The sequence below is a fragment of the Amblyomma americanum genome, chromosome 1, assembly GCF_052857255.1.
Source record: "Amblyomma americanum isolate KBUSLIRL-KWMA chromosome 1, ASM5285725v1, whole genome shotgun sequence".
Lineage (NCBI taxonomy): Eukaryota > Metazoa > Arthropoda > Arachnida > Ixodida > Ixodidae > Amblyomma > Amblyomma americanum.
Window position 1 is genome coordinate 15511766 of NC_135497.1, and position 26526 is coordinate 15538291.

Below are 26526 nucleotides of genomic sequence, written 5' to 3' on the forward strand. Positions count from 1 at the left end.
CTCATGCTGTTTCGGCTTCAACAGTCGAACGATGATCTTGACATCAAGGTATGCTAATAGGCCACGCGAGACATGAAGAAACTCCGATATAATCGCCGCTTTGTCGTTTTAATTGGCCACGATTCTACAGCTAGCCGATGTCAACAGCCGGAGTGCAACGAATGTAGAAGCAGCTATTTGCTGTTTTTTTTCACGCCTCACGTGACCTATAAGCACACTTATAACGTCACAGTTGTTCGATTTTTAAACAAACTGCCTGAGAGAAAACTTATTCCTAAATTATTTATTTGTTGTAGGTGAATACCACCCGGTGATTCGTGCATAGTAGTGTCTTCCGCATCACTGTAGAGAAGAAAACATGCCACTTGAATTAGGTGTCTATACTTTTTTAATAAGAGGTCAGTTTAATACTGAACAGCAGATCGCGTATGTGCTCATCAAAACAATCTTGACCCCTTGATCATGTTCACTCCTTTATTGTGCTCACAATCCTTGCACAGCTGTGAATGATATCCTTTCAGAATGCGACATAAAAGTACACAGTGCTTTCTAACTTTTATTTCTCACAGAATGAACATGCAGCTAGCTTTTTTCTGTGGCTCCGACTACCAATTTGTACCGTATATAGGACATATATGAATAAAAATTAAGGCAGGCTCATACTAAGTGGTTTTCAAGGCGGAAGGCTAGGCAGTATTTGTTTGAGTTTGTACTCCACTGTTTTTTATAAAAACATGATCTCTTTCACATGTGACATGTGGCACGGAAAATAATTTTATTCTACAATTACTTGATTGTCTCAAAATAAAATGTTCTGGTACTGCTCATGCACCATGCCTCCTATAATTTTTTGTCATAATTGCTGCAAATTAGTAAGGCGCACCAGGAGCTGCAAACATTCAATTCCATAAGCTGCTGTAAAAGTTGCTGAGTGAAATAAGGTTAGTGCATTGCATTGCATGTGGTGTGCTGTTGCTTTGTATAATTTCTTGCATGCTTACAACAATTACAGCGGTTACATCATGGACTTATGGGCTCTTTTCCTTGCCACCAGGAAATAGAGATCAATGTGTAACCCCATTCCGTAGCAATGCACTGGCCAAATGCCTTACAGAATTCTTTGTAGATTCAAAAGCAACACGCTGCAATGAAAAAAAATATATAAAAAGGATTTCTAAATAATTGCCGAAAAAATGTGTAAAAAGAGTGATTACCGTGCGTCTCTTGGAAGCCACTAGCTGTGCTTCTATAGAAATACGGTGGCCAATTAGTTATTTGAACTCATTACTCAAATCTTATTCAAAGTCAAGAGCATCACCAATAATATGAACGCATTCAAATGGATTTTTATAAAATTTCTTTAAGTAGTTTAAAAAAAAGTTGTTACAGTGTTTCTTTTAAAAGACAGTATTGTTTGTTTATGTAGGTTTAATGCCCCAAAGCGACTCAGGCTATGAGGGACGCCGTAGTAAAGGGCTCCGGAAATTTCGACCACCTGGGGTTTTTTAACGTGCACCGACATCACACAGTACTTAAAAGACAATAGCCATGTTTATCACAATGCGGTGGCCAATTAGTTATAGAAATACTGCACCCAAATTCTATACATATTCAGAAGTAGCAGCATATTAAAATGAAATGACTGCATTCAAAAGGGCATCTAAAGGAGCTCATCAAGAAGTTTCTAAAGCATGTAATTACAGTGTTTCATTTAAAGGACGTTAGCCTTGTTGCTATAAGCATGTGGTGGACAATTATTGAAACACTGTACCCAAGCTCTGTACACCTTCAAAGGCAGCACATTGCAGTGAAACGAGTGCACTCATAAATGTTTCTAAACCAACTCCTCAAGGAGTTTCTAAAGCAAGTCATTACAGTGTTTCTTTAAAAGGACGTTAGCCGTGTTCCTCTAACCACGCGGTGGCCAATTGGTTAATGAAACACTGGACCCATATTCTATACAGATTCTAAATTAGCACAGTACAGTTAAACGAACGCACTCAAAAGGGTTTCTAAACAAATTCCTCAAGGAGTTTCTAAAGCAGGTCAGAGTCTTTTTTTAAAGGACGTTAGCCATGTTCTTTTAACAGCGTGGTGGCTCATTAGTTAATGAAATTCTGGACAAAAATTGCGTACAGATATAAAAGAAACACATTACATTCTAATGACTTAATTTAAAATTTTGTAAGTAATCACAAAAGCTCTTTCTGCAAGGGCTAGCTCAGTTGGTAAAGCGAATGCTCAGGTGAAGCGGTGGTACCTGTTTCGAACGGCAGACCAGGACGAATTTTTTTTAACTACAAAGTTTCTCAGAAAGATTTATAGGTTTTCTTTGTTGCCGTTGGCTGCATTTGGGTAGATGCAAATGACAAACTACTCGCGTATTACCAATCTACTTCACCCTGGTGGATTCCTCTAAACATCTCATAGAAAAATAGTTGCATAGAGTACCACATCATCATATAAAATTAATGCGAAGAAAACTAAAGAGATTTTTTTTAGACTAAAAATAAACCAGTGGCCCATCTACCCAGTCTTACGGTTGGTTCAACACAGATTCAAACAACCTACTCGGTACATTGGCTTGGCGTGACATTACAATGTAATATATCATGGAATTTGCATATTGACACCCATATTAAGAAACTTGCGAAATGCACAGATATGCTAAACAAGGCACGCTTTTTATTTCCACTTAATATCAAACTTTTAGTTTACAAAGCTCTAGTTATGTGTATCCTTTCCTATTCACACTTGGCTTGGCGCACGACATCTCCAAACTGCACATAGATTCCACAAAATGCTGAAAAAGGCTGTGTTGCAAATGTCCTGTTTTATGCTAATACCCCACCTTTCTTCTCATCGTTGAAAACAGCACCAGTTACCATACTGTACAATGCATTGCTATACAGAGCCGTGTCATGATTTCTTTTTTGGTCAATTGGCTAAGCGACAAGCAAGAAATAAAGATTACACAACACGGAGCAGCCACATCTGCTATGTGCTGTCTTTTAGGACCATTTACGGCCGTCAAGTGCTTTGATTTCAAACGCCTAACCTTCTAAATTCCTACAGCGAGTGTTAAAACCTGGCACCGAACTAACATCGCATGCTGTTGAAATACAGGCGTTTTGAGTTTGTATTTGCGGTTCGAACAACCGAGTTCCTGTGGCAGCTTCATCGTTGCCACCCTGTGAAGCATTCAGTGTCCAGAATCTGCATCCACTTTCTTGGAAAAGTCACCTTACCTCAAGATGTGCAAAAGATGCTCTCTCGGGGACCAAAGTTCGCCGTCGAGAAGAGGAGAACTGCTCCTGAACTGCTGTCTTTCGTCCGACAAGGTTCTCGGCGGGGCAGGGGGGAGGACTCCGCCCGATGCTTTTCGGAAGACCTGGTTGTTTTAAATCATGGCAAGGCTCTAGTACCGAAAATGCCGGTGAAACGCGTCGTGTGATATTTTAAAGATCTCGCACTTTGTGTTTTTGCATGTCGACAAAGAAGGGGGGGGGGGGGGGGGCTTCGCTGTCATATCTCGCGGCTTGCTCAACGCACGAGGTTTGGAAGCTGTCTCGCATGTTTTTTGCCCTCGTAATAATCTGTACGTGTCAAGAGCAAATTTCGAAGCAAAAAGCTGTGCAGTAGGCTGGAGCTTGCAACGGCTCTTAAGCGCATAGAAGCAAGTAAGCTGAATTACCTTGAGCTATTTTTTAGCGTAAAGACTCACAATGATGGCGCCCCATTTGGAGCACTTGGCAGAGATCAGTTGCCCGTTTCTTCAGGAAACGCTCAGCCTTTAAAAAAAAATCATTAGCCGTTCCAGATGAAGACTCGAACGCTGTTTTAGATTGCATTAAGTCCTCAACACCAATGAACCTCAAAGCCTTTTCCGTAGATAGTTAGGACCTCTTCTATTTGTTACAGCAATCCAACATGCTTTCTTGTGTTCAAAACTATCGACAGGTATGGAAATGTGGCATTCTAGAACGCGTCCAGGACATCCAGCAGTGGCTTTTCAGAACTTGTTAGTCTTCTCCTTCGATGTAGTTCTATCTATTGGGACAGGCGGCCATATCTGCAAAAAGAAAGAATTCTTATAGGGTCTTGTAACGCGCCCATTCTCAGAGATTTGTGTTTAGCTCAATTTGACCGGGCCTTAGCTGCTGCCTTGCTGAATATAATGTAACCAAAGTTTTAGATAAGTAGATGGCTGCTACTATTTCTTGACTGTAGCTCACACTCATTTGATTCTTTAGCCAATGACACACTAACCATAGTACACGCAGGCTTAGGGCCGCTAGGAATAGCCTAAGAGACGCCTTGAGAAGACAGCATTAGATTTCTTGATACAGGACTCTTATTTCAGGACGCGCAGGTTTACTGGAAGTACGAACCACGTGCTAACGAGCCAAAGCTCTTGTATGGCAATGTTTATTCTAAACTTGTTAAGAGGAGCATTGCAATCTTGTGCCTTTCTAATGCCTTCCACAAAACTTGCTCGGAACTAATGGCTGCTAGCTTTATTGAAGAGATCCTTCGCCTGACAGCTTTTGTGTACGCCACTCATTTCTTTTTAGTGTCAGTGAAGACAACCTAGGGCGAAAGTCATCAAAACAGCCTGACGCCTTCAAGGCTTCACCTAGAAAACAGAAAATCGCGGTGATTCCGCACATTCACGGCTTGTCACATCGACTAAAAAAGAATGTTCAAAGCGCGCATGTTAAACCTGTTTTGCCGCTCCGGAGAAGCTGCAAAAACTGTGCAAATTGACAAATCCTGGCGCCTCCCATAAGGTCGGGGGCAAGAATAACCACAATGACAAGCTCTTCGAATGTACAGAATCAGTCGAGTGTAGTGTGCCGATTTCTTGTGCTAAGACATATGTAGGTCAGAGTGGAAGGTGTGTCAATGATTGCCTTCGTGAACACCGCAGAAATGTGAGGGGCTGTGCGGGGGGTTTCTCGATGTGCACTGTAGGAGGTGTGAATCAAATGAGGTTCCTAGTGCAGTACCTAGTTCTGGCCGAAGGGAAAATTTCAATGGAAGTGTGGCATCGAACTGTTCACCATTCTAGAATGGCTCCATTACCACAAGAAGCAGCTGTCAACTAACGCGCGAAATCATCGAGGTAGAGCTGATTGACCATTGGGGGATACCTGTGTGTCCAAGGCGTCCATGGGCTCTGTCCTCGAAAGAATGGAAATACTTGTGTTGCAATTGGCTTTTTTGCAAGATGCGTATGCGTGTTGTCAGGCCAGGACTCACCTATCCATTCCAATGTGCGGTTCATAATAAATTTTGCATGTTAGCGCTCATGCGTTCCTGTAATTTTTTATCGCCCTCGTCTGGATGTGTTCTGAAACTTTCAAGTCATGTGATATAAACGCGCCCAAACTGTCAAGTTATTAAACCAATCAGGGTGCGACCTACTTCCGGGCAACATGATGGCGCCCTTGGAAGCGGGGCCTCCCTCTTCATCCCCAATTCGTCGTTGCCACTACACTGCGCCTCACGCTGACCGCAGCGCACGAGGCTTTCGCTCTGTACGAAGATGCCCGCACGACAAATATTTAGCGATGAAACGCGCCATATTTTGAGATTGCATCCGGAATTTCAGAGCTGCTACGCTTCGCCAGTACGCATTGTTTGGAGTCAAAAAGGTTAACGATTTTCGTCCAGAATGGGGTCACAAGAAATAATTCGTACTCTCTGTCGCCATTTAACGAACCATGGCTTAATTGTAATTGCAAAGCTGGTCTCTTCGTCATTTTACTGAGTATATAGAATTACACCGTACCTCATCATCATCATCATCATCATCATCATCATCATCATCGTCATCGTCATCATCATCAGCCTTACTACACCCACTGCAGGGCAAATGCCTCTCCCATGTCTCTCCAATTAACCCTATCCTTTGCCAGCTGCATCCACCCTTTGCCTGCAAACTTCTTAATCTCATCCGCCCACCTAACCTTCTGCCGCCCCCTGCTCCGCTTACTTTCTCTTGGAATCCACTCCGTTACCCTTAAGGACCAGCGGTTATCTTGCCTTCGCATTACATGCCCTGCCCAAGCCCATTTTTTTCTCTTGATTTCTACTAGGATGTCATTAACCCGTGTTTGTTCCCTCACCCACTCTGCCCGCTTCCGATCTCTTAACGTTACACCTATCATTTTTCTTTCCATGGCTAGCTGCGTTGTCCTTAACTTAAGCTGAACTCTTTTCGTTAGCCTCCACGTTTCTCCCCCTTAGGTGAGTACCGGTAAGATTATGCTGTTGTACAATTTCCTCTTGAGGGAAATTGGTAAACTGTCACTCATGATCTGCGCACACCGTACCTAGCAGCATTAAAATTACAGCGCCAGCGGTCTGGCGGCAGCCGCCAGTCTTTAGGCGTATGTGGCGCAGCACCGTCGGCGTCCTGTCGCGCTGATGCTTGCTGCTTGAAGTTCACCGTGAAAGTTCGCTCCGTATCGGCCGCCCTTCAAACGTTTAGGCGGGTTAGCTGGTTATGAACTTGTCAGCTTTGCTCACCTGTGTATGGGCTATCCCAGACACCCTTAGAAAGTGCGGGAGTAGCGATTTCGGTCTCTCAGAGGAGATGCCCTCAACTCAGCATGAAAAGCTCAACCGGAAACCAGCCACCAAGTGACAAGAGGGGTAGCCGTTTGGTGTCCAGCGGTCACCGGTCGCAAGCGAGAGAATGGGTTGGAGCCTAAGGTTCACAAAACAAAAAAAGTAATTTGTAGAGAAAAGAGGCGGCACAGAGAAATTTCTAATCACTCGTAATAACATACAAAGTGATTCCAAAACAATAAAACACATGCAAAGCAACGCAAGGGAGGCTACAGTACAATAAAGTTATTGCACCTTAAGTACATTAATACAGGTGACAGACACACAATGCACAATTTGTTCACCGGCACAGCGACAGGCTGACAACAGGAGTAGAACTATGGGCTGTCCGGCAGAGTGGCACGCGTTCCCTCGCAGGTCTATGGTTGGGCCACAGCGGTGATCACCGGGAGTCGTGCAGGAGCGCTCCTCCGAATCTTGACTTTGGCACGGGCTGATAGACAGCGCTACACGCCCTTCCTCATTCGCGAATCAACCAATCCACGCGGCACCTAGCGGCGCAGGCAAGAAACGGAGAGTGGAGGTCCAATTGCAGACCCCTTTCGTCAGCCTTGTGGAAACACGTTAGCATAACGCTCATACAGCCGCAAAAACAAAAAAAGAAGCGAACGGCAAACCACATCTGCAGCGTTCCGCAGTCTGTGTCAGCGCATTGAGACACCATTTCATAAATCTTCGTGGTGAAACAATCAGCGCTGCAAGATTGGGCGTATTGAGATTCTCCGCGGATATGGAAAAAGTCACACCGACAGTAATATTTTCGCCAGTTCTGGTGGTACGATTTTGTGTCTCCTAGTGTCTAATATCTCCTCCTAAGGTGCGAAACTCTTGTGCAGCTGCTGTACTCCCCTTTGTTATCGCATCGTCGGCACGCATAAACAACTGCAACAGCTTGGATCAAAGCGCACTTCAAGCTCGTGCTATTGTTAAAGCTGTCGCTCATTGCTTGTAGGGAAGCAATTGAAGGTTGTCGGCTTTTTTCGCCGCATCTTTTCTCAGCGGGTCAGTGGTACCGTACCCTATATTGGACCGCGCGCGTTACTGCGAGTTGTACGGTCGTTCGCGTATTCGGCGCCGCTCGCCGTATTGTAAATTTACGCACTTAAAGCCTGACCCCCGTATTTTTATTGTGTGGACTGCGAGGAAGCGACAATCGCTGACATGGCAACCATTACACATTCCAACTAAGGTCCACGAAGGGCGCACGCCTAGGAGCCAAGTGCACGCACACAGCGGCGAGATGCGCGCTGGAAGGTCAGCGTTGCTGGCTCGCAAGGAGGTGCCGTTGGCATGGAGGAGCTACCTCTAGATCTGATGTGCCTCCACATGAACCATCCACGCGCAGAGGAGTTTTAACATTCATACCCAGCCGCTTTTGCTGTTAAAACCTGCTAAGCACTAAATAAGCCACGAAGTCGAGAGTGCGACGGAATCCTGTCTGGCTGTGAGGATACATTTCAGAACATAGAGACGCGGACCAGTAAAATGAAATTTGAAGGTACGTTTCGGAGCCCAGAACGGGGGCCTTGTTCCCAATGGAATCACACCAAAGGCTTTTGTCTTTAAAAGCTAGAGTAATCGCCCTAAGGATCGCGTGTAAATCGGGTTAAGATCACCCTAGATAAGATTTTGCATGGTAGAGTACATTTCAGGTGAGTGTTGAACGAGGCAATACGGCAGTTAAGGCCAACATCCTGGCGAATCTTGGTGATGATTCCCTGGTCATGGGCCTGGCGAAGGTTGATGAAGTCGAGTGTGTGACGGAATCCTGTCTGGCCGGGGGGACACATTTAAAAAAACAGAGACGCCGACCAGTAAAATGCAATTTGAAGTTGACGTTTCGGCGCCCAGAACGGGGTCCTTACTGGTCGGCGTCTCTGTTTTTTGAAATGTATCCCCCCCCGGCCAGACGGGATCCCGTCACACTCTCGACTTCATCAACCTTCGCAAGGCCCATGGCCAGGTAATCATCGCCAAGATTCGCCAGGATGTTGGCCTTAACTGCCGTATTGCCTCGTTCAACACTCACCTGAACTTTGCTATAACATGCGAAATCGTAACAAGGGTAATGTTAACCCGATTTACGCGCGATCCTTACGGCGATTACTCTAGCCTTTAAAGACAAACCCTTCTAGTGTGATTCCACTGAGAACAAGGCCCCCGTTCTGGGCACCAAAACGTCTACTTCAAATTTCATTTTACTGGTCAGTGTCCCTGTTTTTGAATCGTATCCCCCGGCGAGACGAGATTCCGTCACACTCTCTACTTCCTCAACCTTCGCCAGGCCCATGGCCAAGGATTCATCACCAAGATTTGCCTTAACTGCTGTATTGCCTCGTTCAAGACTCCCCTGGACTTTAACGTGCGAAACTATTACGAGGGTAATCTGAACTCGATTTACGCGCGATCCTTACAGCGATTACTCTAGCTTATAAAGACGAACCCTTTCGATGTGTTCCATTGTGAACAAGGCCCCCGTTCTGTGCGCCGAAACGTAAACTTCAAATTTCACTTTACTGGTCTGCGTCTGTTTTTGAAATAATGAGCCACACAGACTCAGCGGCAGGCTAGCCAAGAAGGCTGTCAAGAATTCCTTTCAGGATTTTTGCGCATTGTCTTAACAAGGCATTGATGTTTCAGTGTCCCCATGATAGGGACATACTGTACATACATAATGATGTGCCTGCATCTGACATACTTGTCTTCATATTGCTGTTTGCACTAGTCTCACTTTTTTAGTACACTCCTTCCTTAGCCTTGGTAAGCAACTGCAGCAAATTCGGCAACTCTCGAGTTGTGCAGAATAATAAAATGGTATGATCAGTGGAAGAAAAAATAGGAGCCATGTCGAATAACCCACAAGCATGTGTTATGGCTTGCCCTACGGTGGAGCTCACATCAAATGCAAAACTTGACCACACACACAGACAGGGTTATTAACATAGTTGTTGGCTGCTTTGTATCCACATAGCCTTTGCACTGCCACTGGAACGGCGCTTCATGCATTATGCCTTGATATCTAGGGGACGTTCACACCCATTCTATTTTCAAATTTTCAATTCTTACACCAATGTTCTCCTGCCTCAACCACAGCATCATTATAAAGAGCGTGCACCAAGAAGGAATTTTGTTGTTCTTCCAAGAGTAAGCATACTCACAAAGACACAATGCATGGGATATTTTTATTATATACCACAAAACAATGACACACAAGTTTTCACTTCAAACAGCTATGCCAAACACATCATCACACTCTCCCAGTTTTCAGAAGGGAGGGAACAGTACCATTCTATATTTATTTCATTCGCACGAAACACCAGAGTGGTCAAAGAAATGACAGTATTGCTTACGGTAAGTGCGAAGTGGCTTTTATTGCTAAAAAATGAAACTGCCGTGTTATCACACTGGCCCATATCAGCCGTTTCAACCAATACTTCACAGCAATCCCACCGTTTCAACCAATACTTCACAGCAATCACACAGGTTTACTTGCTAAACATTATCGCCCTTATTACAGCCCATTGTAAAAAATGCATACCAATCTCCACCAGCAGTATCCACACAACACTGGTGAACATCCACGTACAGTGAAACCTCAGATGAATGAATTACAGAGCACCTACACAAAAACATCGTTTTTGCGAATCCTTGCAGAGCTACAGAGTACACATAGCAACTGGTTTGAAAGCAATAAGCTATGTATCTAAATGAGATATGAAATGGGCCTAGCAATAAAGCGATATCGGCTTTCATAAAGCCGCATGAAGCCTTCTGGCAGCAGTAGTCATTCGTAAGTTATGAGACCAAACCAAAGGCTACCAGATACACTGGATGGTGGACATTAGGTTCTAGAAAATGTTTAATCGATAGTGCCTATTTCTAAAGTTTTCCTATCTGTTCAGTAGGTAGTACCAACGGTTGTGGCCCTCTGCGCCATGAATTATTTTAACATTTCTATAAAATTCAGAAAAATACTTTTATCATACCTTCGGCTTGACGCATGATGGCCTTAGTTGCCTATGTGCCATTAAGCACAACACAACACACAGTTCTTTCACAGCTTTTTATACAGAAAGTTCAAAAAGAGATGCTTACGTGGGAAGCGCAGTGGTAAAGGCAATTAGAATAAAACTGTAAGCCTCCCACGGTGTAAATCCCTCTTCACTGCCGAATGTTACGCCATCTGTGTAGCCGTCGAAAAAAATAGTAAATGAGGACCTCGCAAACAGTGTTATTCGCACTCACTAAGTGTGCTTACAGCCCTTAACTCAAGAAATGCGATCACTCCGCTGCTTGGCGACATCATACACAACGCAATAACCGCAATAAATCAAGGACAAAACAAAACTACGCATGTTACCAAGCCATGTCGGCATAAATGGCAACGAAAGAACAGATTTCTGTGCTGCTCAAGCTTGTGGCAAGCAAATTTAAAATGTAAACACGCCTTATAAAGATTGAATGAACTTAGTACATTGTAAAGCAAGGAAAACATGGCAGTCTTCTCGGAACAACGAAATAAATATCAAACTGCACTTATTAAAACCAGTTTTAAGTGACTGGAAGTCTTGTGTGCACCAGAAACATTTCAAGGAAGTCGTTATCTGCGGTCTCCATATAGGCCCCCCCAGTACACACAACTTTCTGCTGGTAAAACGAGACGAACCAGTTTGTACTGTACATGTGGAGATGAACTTACAGTTAATCACGTTTTTTTATGCTCGAAACTCGAAAAGCGAAGGAAAAAGTGCATTTCTCCATTTTATAACCAAGACATCTCTTTTCACCCAGCACTGCTCTCTGGTGACGATGCAGTTGTGGACATGTCTTGTGTTTTTAGATTTTTAGTAGCAGCAGGTTTTCTTCAGAAAAATGTAAATCATGACGCAGTGCTTCGCTTGATGCGCCTCAGCCACTTTCTAATTCGTGAGAAAAAGGCCGAGGTCTTTATTTGAATGTTGGGAGCCTCCAGATCCTTGCCCAGCCAAGGACGGCTGCTGTGGTTACCCGACCTCCTTTAAAGCTTTTAGTGGTAGCGATTTTTAAACCCTGTTTTTGCCCTAAATTTTAGGTATAAAAAACAACTTATAAGCTTTCTACAGCCCCATATTGTTTCACATATTTGTAAAAATCTGCACGAAACAATTTTCTTACACCTTCAGCTTGGGGCATTATAGCCTTAGCTGCTTATGCGCCATTAAACACAACACAACACAAATACTTACCAGGAACCTGTGTCACTGACCGCATGATTATTTCGCAAGTCTCTGGGACTTCCTTGGGAACCTTAACTGGATTACATGTGTATAGGCTGTGGAAACACTATGCCTACAGTACAAAGCAAGAAAAGTGGCGGCAGTTTGTGAGTATTAGCGCAACAGCTCTATGTCAGGCCATCCAATACCTGTGCACCAAGGTGGCCTCCTACATGGCAGGCCATCATGAACACCTGAGGCGGGCTTCACATCTGGCTGGCACAACCCTTTACAAGAGATGCCTGTAGGGTTGAAACGGCTTCATGGTACGAGAACTGAGGAAGGCTGTACATGTGCCCGCAATGACTTGTGCGCGCACCGAGACAGACAGACAGACAGACGGACGGACGGACGGACGGACGGACGGACGGACGGACGGACGGACGGACGGACGGACGGATGGACGGACGGACGGACGGACGGACGGACGGACAGACAGACAGACAGACAGACAGACAGACAGATGGACGGACGGACGGACGGACGGACGGACGGACGGACGGACGGACAGACAGACAGACAGACAGACAGACAGACAGACAGACAGACAGACAGACAGACAGACAGACAGACAGACAGACAGACAGGCTGCCTGTCAGGCAGGAAGACAGACATGCAGGAGCAGTGGTGAGCCCCACCTTCCCTATCAAATTAAAGTGGCTATTTTATTCACACTTTTAACGAGAGCGTTAAGGTCCCCGTGCTGTAGAAAAGCCAGTGTCGTCGTCGGCGTTCGCCTGAGTGTCGTCGTCGCTGTCAGTGAGCGATAAATCTACAAAAAAATGGAGGGGACGCTTAAGCTCTGCCTTAAGGGTATGACGCGATAGCTTAATGGATCAATTCCCATATATGCAGAAGGTCATTTTTTATTTTACATTCATACCGAACGCAGCTTTTACGCCGGCACCTTTGCGCAACTGACGTGTTCAAAAGTTGCGGCCAATGGTTGCTTCCATCATTACCTGTCTGGCTCTACCGAAGGGGTCTCGAGTAGTCTGAGTACAGGTGGAGAGGAAGAGAGAGAAAACAGCTTATCGCCTGTTTTACACAAGATTTTTACAAACAAAAGAAATTATTTTTAAAAGCAGTAGTTTGGTCAATTTATGTCAAGACTTGAAAAAAAAACTATCCCCACGCTCTACCAGTGTGCCGATTGTTGTTTTGTAGCCTTGGGCCTGAGCGGCCAGCTCTGAACAGACTCGTGGTGCGAGGGCACAGATTCCCCTTTTTCATCCCGCGCCCGTTGTGCAGTGCTGCCCTGTTGTATTTTTCTCCGTCTCGGGTCTGTGGGTGTTCATTGCTCGGTCTGCCGCGTCTCTTTGGAGGTGGTTCTCCATTGCTATTTTTATGGACAATGCTTCAGCGCAGGAGTCGTCCAAAGTTCTCCTTGTAGAAGCATACCTTTCAACCCCTGAAAGTAATAAGCCCATTTCGTACCATACTTGCCCCAAGAAACGGCGCATAGTGAACAGAAAACGTCACTGATAATTTCGGCATTAAGGCACCATGTCCACATTTGTGGACACGCCACTCTGAACGTTCACCGCAGCACTTTTTCCTCATCTATGACAGTTAAAATTAGTTTGCTGTTTCTAAATTAGCCTACTGACACATTCTGAATGGTAAATTGAATCATTCACGACGACTTGAAAGATAGCACGCAAAATTAAATGCTCTTCACTCGTCCCGCCAAAAAACGCCGTGATGCCAATCTTTTCTTTTTTTTACGAACATATTTCACTGTAGCTGCAAGAGATGTCCCCACATACTTGATAGGGTGGGTGAATATGCTAAGGACGCGGGATTCAAAGGTCCAAAATCGCCTTGTAAACTAAAATATGAGCAGGCGTAGGTCGCGTCCACATTAGTGGACCCAGCGCCTGAAGGCAACTTGCCACGGTGGGCAGTTTGCTCACAGTCTGGTGGGCAGGTTGAGATCACGCCGCAAGGCCACGTGACCTAGGTGGCCCACATGTCTCCTTGGTTGTTCTCTGGGGACAGCCCGCCAGAGTCATTCTCGGGATTCTTCGCTCGCAACGCTGACGCCAGATTTTCTGGGTAACGGGGACTTCAACGCTCTGGCGTTAGAATCCCCAGAGGTGCAGCTAAGGACAGGTGGGCCACCGAGGTCACGCGACTTTTTGGTGTCACCACAACCTGCCCACCGGAGTGTGAGTTTATCGTCCGCCGTGGCAGATAGCTACGAAATTAATGGTAATGATTGGCCACGAGATTGCTTGAAATAGTAACTGGATCGGATAAGCTTCAACCTTCGCAGGGCAGGAGCGCATCGCTTTGACCGCTGCACCACTGCGCAAGGAATGGTTGAGCACTCCCAGGGATCTAAGCAAAGACAAGGGCAAAAAGAGAAGGTTTTAGAGGCTACTATAGCGGTGGACACAACGAATCTAAAATCACTGTACAGTTTCGTGGGAAACCGCATCTTCTGGCAGGACTCAGAAATATTTGAATAAACCTCTACCATGGCGCTGCCCTCCTGCGTTAAGTTTAGAATCATTATACCAAATCTAATATTGTGCTTCCGGATACTGCGGAGTTTGGCGCTGTCATGCGCCCAGACTCGCCGAAGAAGACTACCAGAGAGGGACCAAATCGTTTTACATAAGAGCATGGTCCGACGCCAGTAGGGCATCCCTTGTAATTCACGAGGTCTTGAGTGTCCATCAGGTGCGCCGCTTGACTCTTCGCTCTTGCTCCAAGGAACTCTGGCCGCATTCCCAAGGGAACACTAAATTTACTTGGATGTAAAATGCCCGGTGCTTCCAATTATTTATTAGACATTTAAAGAAACGCTGTGAAGGATACGCTGGTGGGAAGCAGATTAAGGGGACTTGGCAACATTGCTGAATAAAACACTCAGGAAGATGAATTTTCGCGTCTTAATGAACTTGTCAAGGATTTCAATACCCCGAGCCTCTTCGTATTACTTCCGTTGAAAGGAATTTGCCGCTGGCCAAATGCAAATGTTCTGTCCGAGTCAGAAAATTGGAGATTCCACAGTCATCATATTCGGAGTAGGCTTGCAGAAAGGCCCTGAGGTCTTTTGCCGGCTTGGAGCTCTAGAGGATTTTGATGCGGTTCACTCTTTTTGGGAGTGCAAATGTAATTTTGCGCTCTAAAGAAATACCCCAATTATGACGTTCCCTCCTGGGATGTGTTTGAGAGTGGAGCTAAAATATTTTTTTTGGTGGGGGGAGGGGAAGCAAAAGTCATAGAAAAGTCCATGTGAAAAGTTAAACCAACAAATAAAATAAGCAAAAATCGCCGGTTAGTGTTTGAGAGCCTATGCCGACAACCCCACCAGGAAAAAAAAGCATGAAAGACAAGACGCCAAGTTGCAAGCGAAACGGCATCGCAAAGCTTGTCTGGGATTACCATAGAAAGAAGTGCCCTTAAAGGCGATATATTTCGAGCCGTTGATATATTCGCATGGACTAGCCATTCGTAGCACAGTATAACACAGGAATCAAAGGAAGAGCTTATATAGTTCCTTATTAACAGCCGCTACTTTTCTCGAATAATAAATTTGGGGCTTGAGTCGAGAGGCAGAAAAGTGGCGCGTTTTGAAATCGTTCCTTTTGCAGTTTTTGTTTTAAGAGTATACACTCACATAACACAGCAATGTAAACAGCATAATGAGGTTGGTCAAAAATCATCTACATTCACAATTTTTTGAAAGTCTGAACCAGTTTGAACCCGTTTGAACTGGTTCGATTCGATCCGAACCGGTTCGAACCCGAACGAAATGTAGCTGTGGAGCCGAACCCAGTACTAAAACCGAAAGGCGTGAACCCGAACCCGAACCGAACCCGAAAAAATTCCAATTCGACACACCTAATATATCTATTTCTTTCTTATCTGTGTTTTTCACTGCCTGACTAATGTTTGTTGTATGTTTTCAACTTAAAAATCTGGTTGTGTCTTTCATGCTAAAATATTGTTGCGTTGCCCGAAGGCTAGTCAGACGCCAGGGTGACCAGGGCACAGAGATCACTGAGAGCACCGGACAAAGCGCGCGCACCACACACGCACTTCCTCTACGTCGTCTTCCCGGGGATTATCCGTTGCAATATGTGGGCAAACATTTCTTGGGGCAAATATGGGCCTGCTGTTCGTTCGACTCCTCTGTTCTGCCTAACGGTTCTCGGTATTTCGTTCTGATTGAGAAGTTTGTTTTCCACCTCATTTCTTTTGGTTAAAAATATTTTGATGCCCTACGCCTGGTTACGGCCTTTTATAAGGCTAGCAGTGTAGCTTATATCAAAAATAAATAATAAAGAAAACGTTTGGGTCTTCTTGAATGCGCCATAGTCTGGTAGTTTATATGCTCGAGTAGCTTGCAATTGGCGCTCGTTAACTGTGAACTGAACACCTGTGGAACTTTCAATTCTCGTTTTCTTAATACGAAAGTACTTCTAGCCTCGCTATCCGGGCTTCAGCGGTGTGTGTTTGTGTGTGGGAAGCCTGTGAGTAGCAAGTGTAACTGGCTCAGTGGGTCAGTGGACCCCTAAATCGTGCTGCGATTGGGCGGTGGCGTCAATTTGCATACTGAGGCAATTATGCGCCTTTCCTTTTCTCAAAGCCAGCCGAAGGTTTAGAGTCCATTGATTTTGGGGAAAGGAAATGCGCATAAAGGTCAGTAAACACCTCAATCGCACTTCGAGGTATGTGGCGCAATGACGTCCACCTGCAAAAGCTGCCTTTGCACAATATTTAGCGCCTAGTAATGCTAAACCCTGAGCCATTTTTTTCAAGTAGTCCAATAAAAGTTGTTTTTGGGGGAGTTTGTGCATATCAATCTTGTATAAAGTTTTAGCGCGAACAGCCACAAGCCACGAGAAAGACTACACAAACACACAGAAGCGCCAACTCACAACTGCTTTTGTTGGCAGAAGGTAACACCTTTTATAGGCCGAAGTGTCGCGTCATTAAGATGGCAAAGGTGGATAAGAAGTGTTGCTCACAGAGCCAAGGTACCAGAACGCATGTGCAGGCAAGGATGGGCGCAACACACTAAATTAGGTTTTCTTTCGTTTTACATTTTATTCGTTTAGCAGTTATGCCAGCAGTTGCCTGCTGACCAAATGAAATGAAATAAAAAAAACTGAAGAAAATTTGGTTTAATGTGCTGCGCCCATGATTACCTGCGCGTACGTTCTGGTACCTTGGCTCTGCCAATAACACTTCTGATACACTTTTGGCATCTTTCTCACGCAACGCTTCGGCCTATGTAAGATGTGAACTTCCGCCAGTAAAGACAGTTATCAGCGTTTGTGTGTGTGTGTCGTCTTCCTGGCGGTCTGTGCCTGTTTGGGCTAAACATTTTAATGTGAAGCATTTCTTGTCTCATGAGTGGCGTGTGCAGGACTTGTCATCAGAGCATGTGCGCACGGAAATGACTATTCGAAAAAAAAAATCGCCGGCATTGAGGTTCGAACCCATGCCGTCTGTATGCAAGGTGGTCATGCTACGCATACGCCAAGAGCATTTTTATTTTGAACATGGTGTTTGCTCCACAAGGTGCAGAAAGATGATATAAACAGATTTTTACAAAGCACGCAGCTATAATGACGGCAATGCACTAGACAGAAAACAACACAACTAAAAGGGTGGCAAAGACACACCGCATCAACAGCAGAAATCAGTCCGGTAGGAAGTCCCCCTCAACATATATGTCACTGAGTTGCAGCATCATTCGACTGCAATGTCTTCTGGCTGAAACAAGAGGTTCACGTTGCGGTGCAGCATGCGCGTTTTCTACAGGCTACGGAGTTCACTGAGGAAAATCATGTCATATGGTTTCTAATCAGGTTGAGTAGCCGGAAGGTAACGAACGCTGTAGGAATTTAAAATAAGGCATTTCTTAGCGTTCTTTGCAACACATCCCAAAACAAAATCGCAGCCTTGCAGCTAATGAAACAGTGTTGAATGGTTTAAGGCACACTGCTAACGGAAGGCACACAACTGTGTTTTCCTATGGAGTCACGTGTTACAGGTAGAGCTTCGGTGTGTAATTTGTATAAAAACGTTTTGGTGCAAGGAGGGATCAGCATCTCGCACACTCGCAGTAATACATCATTACCTTGACGCCAAAGTAACCAGAACTATACAATGGCAGCAGATAGAGTATCGTTATCAAATCCCTGTACGGATTCTTACGCAAACAGAAAATAAGTGTTCGTTGAAAATTGTACTGTCAAGAACTCCGCCGGAGCACAAACTTCCTGCATAAAGCCCAGCAAAAAGGGGCGCTCAATAAAGTTTGAAGAAACCACTTCGTCTGGAAACATGGTCATGAAATTAATCTGCAAGAATGCTCTAACGATCGGATGGGAACAATCAAGAAAAAAGAAGAAACGGGCAACTAACTGTCTCACAGGGGAACTAAGCCCAATCCTCCTGCACAAACAGACCTGAAAAGAGTATCGCGTCTCATCGGCTCGAAATAGGATTCCCAAATAAAAGTAGCAAGTATTCGATCAAAACGCTCGATGTAACATGCAGCGCAGTGCAAGACCTTACAGTACGTAATAGATTTTTGTTGCCAGAAAGGTGTTACAGGACTTAGCACGACCGAATATTGAGAGTAGATGTCGAAAATTGAACCTCTGAGCATAACACTCGACCACCGGAACCCGCTCCTTCCATTAAGTGCACTTGACTTAAATGCATGAATTGGAAGCCAAGATATTTAAGCGGCCCGCATGACCATTTTATTCCGGCACAACGAAGCGGTGTTAACTCCCTGAACCGAACCATAGGCCAGAACTTTTGGAGCGATTCATCTCAGCGCCAGATTTGATGCCAAATTGGTCTACTGTCGATAAAACTTTTTTATGCTGTGCTTGTCGATGCAGAAAAAAAGCAAGATTGTCGGCATATGCAAGCACTTTGACTTCATTGCTGAAAACAGAGAAGCCATGAATATTACTGTTACAGAGAACACAAACAAAGCGGCTCCAGATAAAGGGTAAAAAGCAGAGGGGACATCGGACAGTCTTGTCTCACAGAAGAGCGGATTCGCACATGGTTTGAGAAGTGACCATTTACAATTAAGCGAGTCGATCAATTGCTGTAGCGAAGTTGCACCCCTTTATGTACAGTAGACCCAGCATTTGCTCGCTCTATAGGAGGGAAAACAGGAATGAATGGCAAACACGGTCAAACGCCTTCGCAAGATCGGTCTGAAGCAAAGCAAGCTGATCATGAGATAAGGAGGGAGATTCGAGAATTGTACACGCAATGTGTACATTACTTTGAATTGAGCGGCCTCTGTTTGATGAGGGCCAATGAGAACCGACATTGCGAACTGTAGGCCATTTGACAAAATTTTAGCAATGATACGTCACGAAACGTCGTTGGTTCAATCGTGCTAGAGGGTCACGAAGTTGTGGTGTGTATTATGGTAAAGTGTGTTTTGAGGGATGGGTACTGATTTTAGACAAACACGACTTGGAAAAAAAAAATTCCAGACATCATCCAAGGGTCACGTGATAAGTGTTACGTGAAAACAGTGACTTGCAAAAAGTTTCTGTCGTAATGGGAGCGTCACGTGATAAGTGTCATGTGTCGGCGATGACTGGCAAAATAATTGCTCTCGTTCAAACGCAAATGCTTTCGCCTTTCTGCATTGCAGCAGACTGCAGTGGTCTATAATTTTTTACAACGTCCAAGTGGTCGTTGCCGTCACCATTGTTACAACAGCGCAAACGTGACAGGAAAAGCAGAATGGGTAGTTTTGCTTTTTGTTTACTTGCTACGGGGGTTGCCTCGGGACCGACGATGTGAAACTGATGACCCCCGCATTGGACGCGTTTGTGAGCTAGCTTTGACCAAGTCGGCTACTTACGGAAGGGCCACCTAACATTTCCCGCTTCTTCTCGTTCTGGCCAATTGGCCTCTCCCGGCCACATCACGGATGACGTTTAGAAAAAGGCGCGAGTAGCAAGGCTCGGCGTGGTGCGTTTGGTTGGTCTTGTATGATGACAGTCTTCGGCGTTTTTCTCAATGCCATCCAACTAATCGATCGAAGAATAGCAGCTGCTTATTTTCCTTCCACTTTTCCGATACTGAAAAGGGGCGAAAATTGTGTTGTGGAGCCGTGCACACAGCTGTAACAGACGTTAAGCGCTTGGTAGGATCTACGGCTTGCACTTGACTGCGGGCAGATTCACATGGTTGCTTGCGCACTCATGCATTTTTGGGCAACAAGCAAGCACTTGGTTCGCTTTATTATCTTCCCGAACCAATCGCACTGAAAACATGACGAACGCTCAAGGATCCCAGAAGGAATGCGACCGCTGGAACTACTGAAAGAGCTAGTATATATGCTTTTTTTGTACATTGCAGTGCTATGTATTGTGTTCAAGAAGCTATAGCTTCTGTCACGAGACCGCTCTCAAGGGCATGCCAACGCTTGGTCGTTCAAGTACAGGCGCATTCCAGACAGGAATCGTAATATACCACACTCGAACAAGCTTCGGCGTGTTCGAGCCGAAAAGCGGTTTTGCTGCGTCAATCAGTTGCACTCCTAAAATTTAGTGCGCTCCGTATGAATATTATGCAATGTTTTCCAAACCACACTTAATTAATCAGCTATTTTGTGTAGAGCTGTATCGCATTGGTTGTTCAGCACTGCACTTACCATGAATAGTATACGTTTTGGCAGTCATTTTGTGTGTGTCAAGAAGGACGTAATCTGAACAAGACAAGCTTTCAACGTCCGTGCTTAGCAGAAAAATCGGCCAGCCAAGAAGGGTTCTCGAGTGTGCACTGTTTGCACTCATAACCGCCCACGTACACTTCTTAGGTCTTTGCAGTAGCTTTTCTGAAAGGCCTTTCGACTGCACTGACCGGTGACTAGATCTGAAATAACATTGTTGGTCAAATGTTTTGGGAGAATCCACCAATGTGGAGTAGATTTGCAATAAGGGACAAATTACAGATTGCCACCCACCCGAGCGCAGCCATACGGCCGCAAAGAAGAGCTATACAGCTGTTTCAGAAACTTCGTAGCTAAAGAAAAATTCTTCCTGGTCCGGCGTTCGAACCCGGAACCAGCGCTTCACCGGACCAGTAGCTCTACCAACTGAGCGAACCGGGTAGGCAAGCTTATGGTAGGGCGAGAGCGAATTGATCAATACCTCGAAGTGGGAACAGTGTTGGTAAATGTTTTAGGGGAATCCCCCATGGCGGAGTAGATTTGTTATAAGGTAGTAATTACTCACTGACATTACCTACCATACTATAAGCTTGCCGTGCCGGTTAGCTCAGTTCGTAGAGCGACCGCTCCTGTGAATCGGTGGTCCCGGGTTCGAACCCCGGACCAGGACGAATTTTTCTTTAACTGCGAAGTTTCTGAAAAAGCTGTACAGCTTTCCTTTGTAGCCGTATGGCAGCGCTCGGGTGGATGTCAATGCGTAATTATTTCCTTATCTGAAATAACATTCCCTTCTATTCCGAGGTCATATACTTTTCTAGCGGTTGGTAGGATTCCAGTGCCAGCGAACTGCACGGGTCAGGCTTGTTCTTACTAGGTACACCGAAAATATAATGCACGCTTGCCGGACATTTGAAATAAATTTTCCGGTGGCCATTCGCTAATGACTCCGGGCACTGGAGTGCCGCGTACGTGATCCTTACTTATATATAGTTAATGCACAATTTCAGGCAGGAAATGCGCGTTGCCGGGCAGCTTGCGACACTCCGTGCGGCAGGTAGACCGGACCGGACAGGCCGCTTTCGCCAACCAAGCCCCTTTTCCTTCAGCGCGCCGCTTGGCGCATTTTTCCTCCTGGCGTTGCATTGTTTGCAAACAGGGAGAGGTCTATTTGTTACTTCGCCTCGCGCAGTTCTGGCACCGAAGGTCCCTGATCGCGCATTTTCAGGTGACTCCATAGTTTTTCCGGCGTACCATGCGCACGTTGGTTCGGGGCTGATGATTAGTGTGGCTTCAGGTGGCGCTGAAGCCCATAGGTATATGTCCTGCAGCAGACAGAGTGGTGCTGATGACGATGGTGACAAGTACGGCGCAGACCACTTGTGGCTTAGCGTCTTATACGGCGGCACCGGACGTGCCACTGACGTGTGCGTGGTTTGCCCAGCCCACGGAACCTGGCTGAAGCGGTCACGGAAATATACCCCTCATCGCCTGGCGACACCAGAGGTCCTTCATATTGCAGGTTACTTGCAGCTTATGCAGCTACAAGCTTCTTGAACTGTGCAGGTTCGCCATCGGTCGAAACTACACATGGCAGTGGTGGGCACCAAACCAACCGCAGCAGGAAAACGTGAACAGGTATCGCGGTCACCTGCCACACATCAAGTCGGAAACAAGGTTTTCCAGCCTTCAATTGTCTCCAGGATGAAAAGCTGTTGCGCTGCAGCATTATTCGCGCTTCCGTGCACAATTAACAGTGCTTCTACAATTGTGCACCTTTAAAAGACCGGTGCCTATGCGTTATGAGCAGTGTTCAGCGAGACTGCGGCCAAATGCTACAGTACTAAGCCCAAGGGGAGACGGGTTTTGTCAGCTTCACGGCTCGTGACAGCTTCGCCGCTAGCACACAAAGTGCGCAGGAGGCCTGCGTGGGCAGTCCAAGCTCGTCTGCTGCTCGAACGCTGTTCGCCAAGAAATGTGGAGAGTTTCCGGTGGAACGTCACAACGCGCTCGGGGAAAACTCATTTCTGCTGCTCGCGCTCGCCGCTGCACAGAAGAGGTCATCTCGTTTCGTGTACTTAATTATGCGGGATGTATCAGACGGACTTCCGCAGCAAAGGCACCGAAAAGGAGAGCGGGCTCTAGGCCGACTGTGCATAATGAAAGCGGATGAAAGCTGAATTTCCATATGACGAGAAAACTCAGAAACACACTGCGATGAAAAGAAACGCTGTTCAAATTTCTTGTCCAATTTGTATTTTTTTCCGGGTCCTCGCCCGTATTCTTGAGATCGCCGGAAATTTGAGGGTATAATTTTTCTTAATCGAATTATTCTGGAAAGGTCCAGCTTATATTGTAAGGATCGAGGCTCGGCAAACGGCAAAGAGCATGATTACAAAATACAGCGGCAACAATTGATGTGCTCGTCTTTGAAAATAAGGCCGGCGCGCATGCCAACTAAAGAAACGCTTACTGGCAAAATCCGATTAGGGTGAAAAATGAGCTACGAATTCACTTGGTCTTTCATTTCATCGTCGTTGTTAATTCGGTTCCCCCTCTTCGTGCGCCGCTTTTTCCTTCCGGCTGCGGAAATGTGTACCTGGTTCTCGCCAGACAACGGGGCGAAACAAGGCTCTACCCGCTCACAGTTCGCAGCAGCCAAGTGGCATTGCCCTTGCCCTGCTTTCGGTGCTTACATCTGGAATCGGTGGCTGGCAGTTTCTATGGAAGAAAATGCACAATATCTGAAACCGGGCACAAGCGGCGAGAGTGCCCCAAGCATCTACGCCTCTGTAGGCGTTCTGATGGTTTATGGCGGTTTAACGTCTCAAAGCGACTGAGGCTATGAGGGACGCCGTAGTGAAGGGCTCCAGAAATTTCGACCACCTGGGGTTCTTTACCGTGAACTCACATCGTACAGTACACGGGCTTCTAGAATTTCGCCTCCATCGAAGTTCGACCGCCGCGGCCGGGGTCGAACCGGCGTCTTTCGGGTCAGCAGCCGAGCGCCATAACCGCTGAGCCACCGCGGCGTGCTTCTAGGCGTCCTGAGGCGTGCAGCGCTCGTTAGACACCACCTCTGACTCGGTGTCGCCATTCCACTGGCCACCCTATGTTATCTTCATTTGTTTGTTTCTTTAAATACATGATTATGACTTTAGCTAAGGCAGTTGTTAATTGAATGGTCAGTTTCCAGGGGGGCACTCCATATCGATTTGGTTTAATGAAATGGACGAAGAATGTAACATATAATACAAATACGATGCTGGAATAAACTTTAAAGAGCCATAATAATGTCGGTATGGAGGCTGTGTTTGTTAGCTCATTACCGCCGAGGGAGGAAATAAGCAAATAAACTGTATTTGCATGCATGACTGGAGCCTTTTTCTTATCAATTTATTGCACAAGAATCGCTTCGCCGCTTTAGGCTGTCAACAGTTCCTGAATAATGGACTTCAATATTCAGATACTCCTAGCAGGAGGATTCTTATAATTATATCTTAACAAATCAAAAGTACAATACGCACAATGCTTTCCATACGTATCAGCAGCGCGAATACAAAACAGGAAGAAAAAGAAGATTGGACAGAGCGCAGGACTTCCAAATTTTAAGTGAAGAAAACCGAACCTGCACTTATATACACACACCAGGTAAAAGCCCACCGGGGGCAGTAATCAAGGTGAACGAACTGGGACGCACATTTTGTCCAGGGCATCAAAAGATAACAAAAATCACACTATGCGATGAGTTCTATGAAATCAAGCATGAATGACATGTGGAAAAAAGAATGGAAGAACAGGGTTGAGGGCGCGCGAATGACGGAAAAAAATTGGAAGAATAGAAAAGCAGCGTTGAGGGCACGAATTTCGCTAAAAGCATGGGAAGGCGAAAAAACGGCAAAAATATTAGCGATACGAAGGATGAGTGCCATAAATTAACATGGCTAGAAGGAAAAAGCAACATGTGCAGTGTGCCTCTAAAACCAGGTAAAATGAGGTAAACCGCATAGAAAGGTAGTTTCTTTTTCAGATGATGAGATATAGATGGGGTGCTTACGCAACCTTCCCTAAGCCCTGAGATGCAGGCGGCTTCAAAGATTTCGTGCGTCAGTTGGTTTTTATGTTTTTTCAAGACGGTTGCTTTCTTAAAATGAGGAGTGCATTTCTTTTTGATGTCACATACCCGGCAATGGGCGGGCAAATTCCTCAATGGCCCCCCGGATAAATTGTTCGTATGCTCCACTAACCTTTCATTTATACATCCTCCTGTTTGGCCTATGTAAGCCTTACCGCAAGTTAAAGGAATGGAATATACAACGCCCTGCAGGCAAGGCACAATATGGTCTCGGTGCCGGGTTGTACATGTACTGTTCTTGTTCTTTTTGTTAACTTTGTGGCACAGGGTTGACAGGCGCAGTGGGGCAGAAAAGGCTACGTCTACGCCTGCTTTTCTACCAATTATCTGGAGATTATGCAATATTTGGTGCAGGTATGGCAGAACGGCAACCCTTTTGTTTCGTGGTCGCGTGCCATCCAGGGGCTTCACTTTCATGCTTCATACCTATCAGAACTTTTTATTTTGCTACAGACGAAAGGAGAGATTGCGGGTACACTGATTGTGTCAGCCTCAACACTTGGTTCAAAAAACTGTCTTGCAACTTGTGTTTACAAGATTTGGTGAGCACGTTCTTAAAAGTTCACTTCACGATGTTCCTTTTTACAAGTTTAGAGTGGGCTGAATCCTAGGGTAGGATGGGCTTATTAGCTCTTGGTTAAAAAAACCAGCACACGTGGTACTCTCCGAAAAACACATTTAACTCTAAAAACCGCACAGCGTTTTGTTCTGGGATGTCATGGGTAACTTCAAGCGGTGATATGGTATTAGAAAAACGTGGAGGACTTGAGTTTCTTCTGTTTTAAATGCTTCAGTGCCGCAATCTAAGAGGACCAAGAAGTCATCAACGTACCGGAAAATTTTGAGATGGCTTGAAGACTCGAGCTTGACCTTCAAGGATCTGTCATGCATAGCCAGGAAAAAGTCGCTCAAAATGTGGGAATGCATGAGCCTATACATATACCTTGCTTTTGTATGAATCTCAAACTGTTCCACTCAGTTACTGTTGATTTCAGGTAAGCGCATAGCAACTCAATGCAGTCTTCCGCAGATACACACCACACCGTGTCTATCGATGGCGTCATGAACACATTCTATGAGGGCTTCCTGAGGAATGCAATAAAGCAGGTCGTTTAATCAATGGACAAGCCATTGAACGACTTTGTTCGGTTCTCATGCAGGAATCTGACAACTTCTTCAGTGTTTTTTGCAAGAAAGGGGTCATTGACCGAAAGTCGCTTGAGGTTGGTTTGGAGAAACTTGGCGACATTTTTTTGCCAGGTCATCTTTGCAGACACAATCACACGCAAGGGGCATCCAGTCTTGTGAGTCTTCGCGGTAAAAAAAATTTCCAGACAGCCAATCTTTTTTCCTTATATTGTACGTGAAATGTTCTCTAAATTTAATCGCTGGCGTAGCTTCTTTGCGTTACTTCGTACTTTTGATGGATGTTCTGCATTTTACAAAATTTGCTTGAACTGCTTCCGCTGCCTTTGACATAAAAACGCGTTTCAGAAGGTGGTCGTAGTAACTTTATTCATAGAAATATATGGGCGGGTCTCGGTGTAGAGGCACTCTTCACATCTTTTGATGTGGTCTGCGGCTCTTCTGGCAGGGTTGGAGCCCCTAGTCCAGGGCCCCACTGAGTCTTGCCGCCAGGTAGGCTTTCCGGACCAGTCCTGCCTGGACCGCCAGATCCTCGCTGGAAAGCATCCTCTCCCACTGCTCCGCACTCGGGATTCTGTTTATTGCAGCCGCATTTGTTCTCTTTTCACACCACGTTGTATGAATTAACGTGACTTCGTCCTCGCACCACGGGCATTTGCTGCTATATAACCCTG

At 45.5% G+C, this 26526-nt stretch overlaps 1 long non-coding RNA gene across 1 annotated transcript in view; it reads left to right on the plus strand.

Annotated features, from left to right (window-relative positions):
• Positions 1 to 26526, plus strand: part of LOC144130824 (uncharacterized) — a 248841-nt gene that overhangs the window by 116936 nt on the left and 105379 nt on the right. The window lies entirely within an intron of this gene.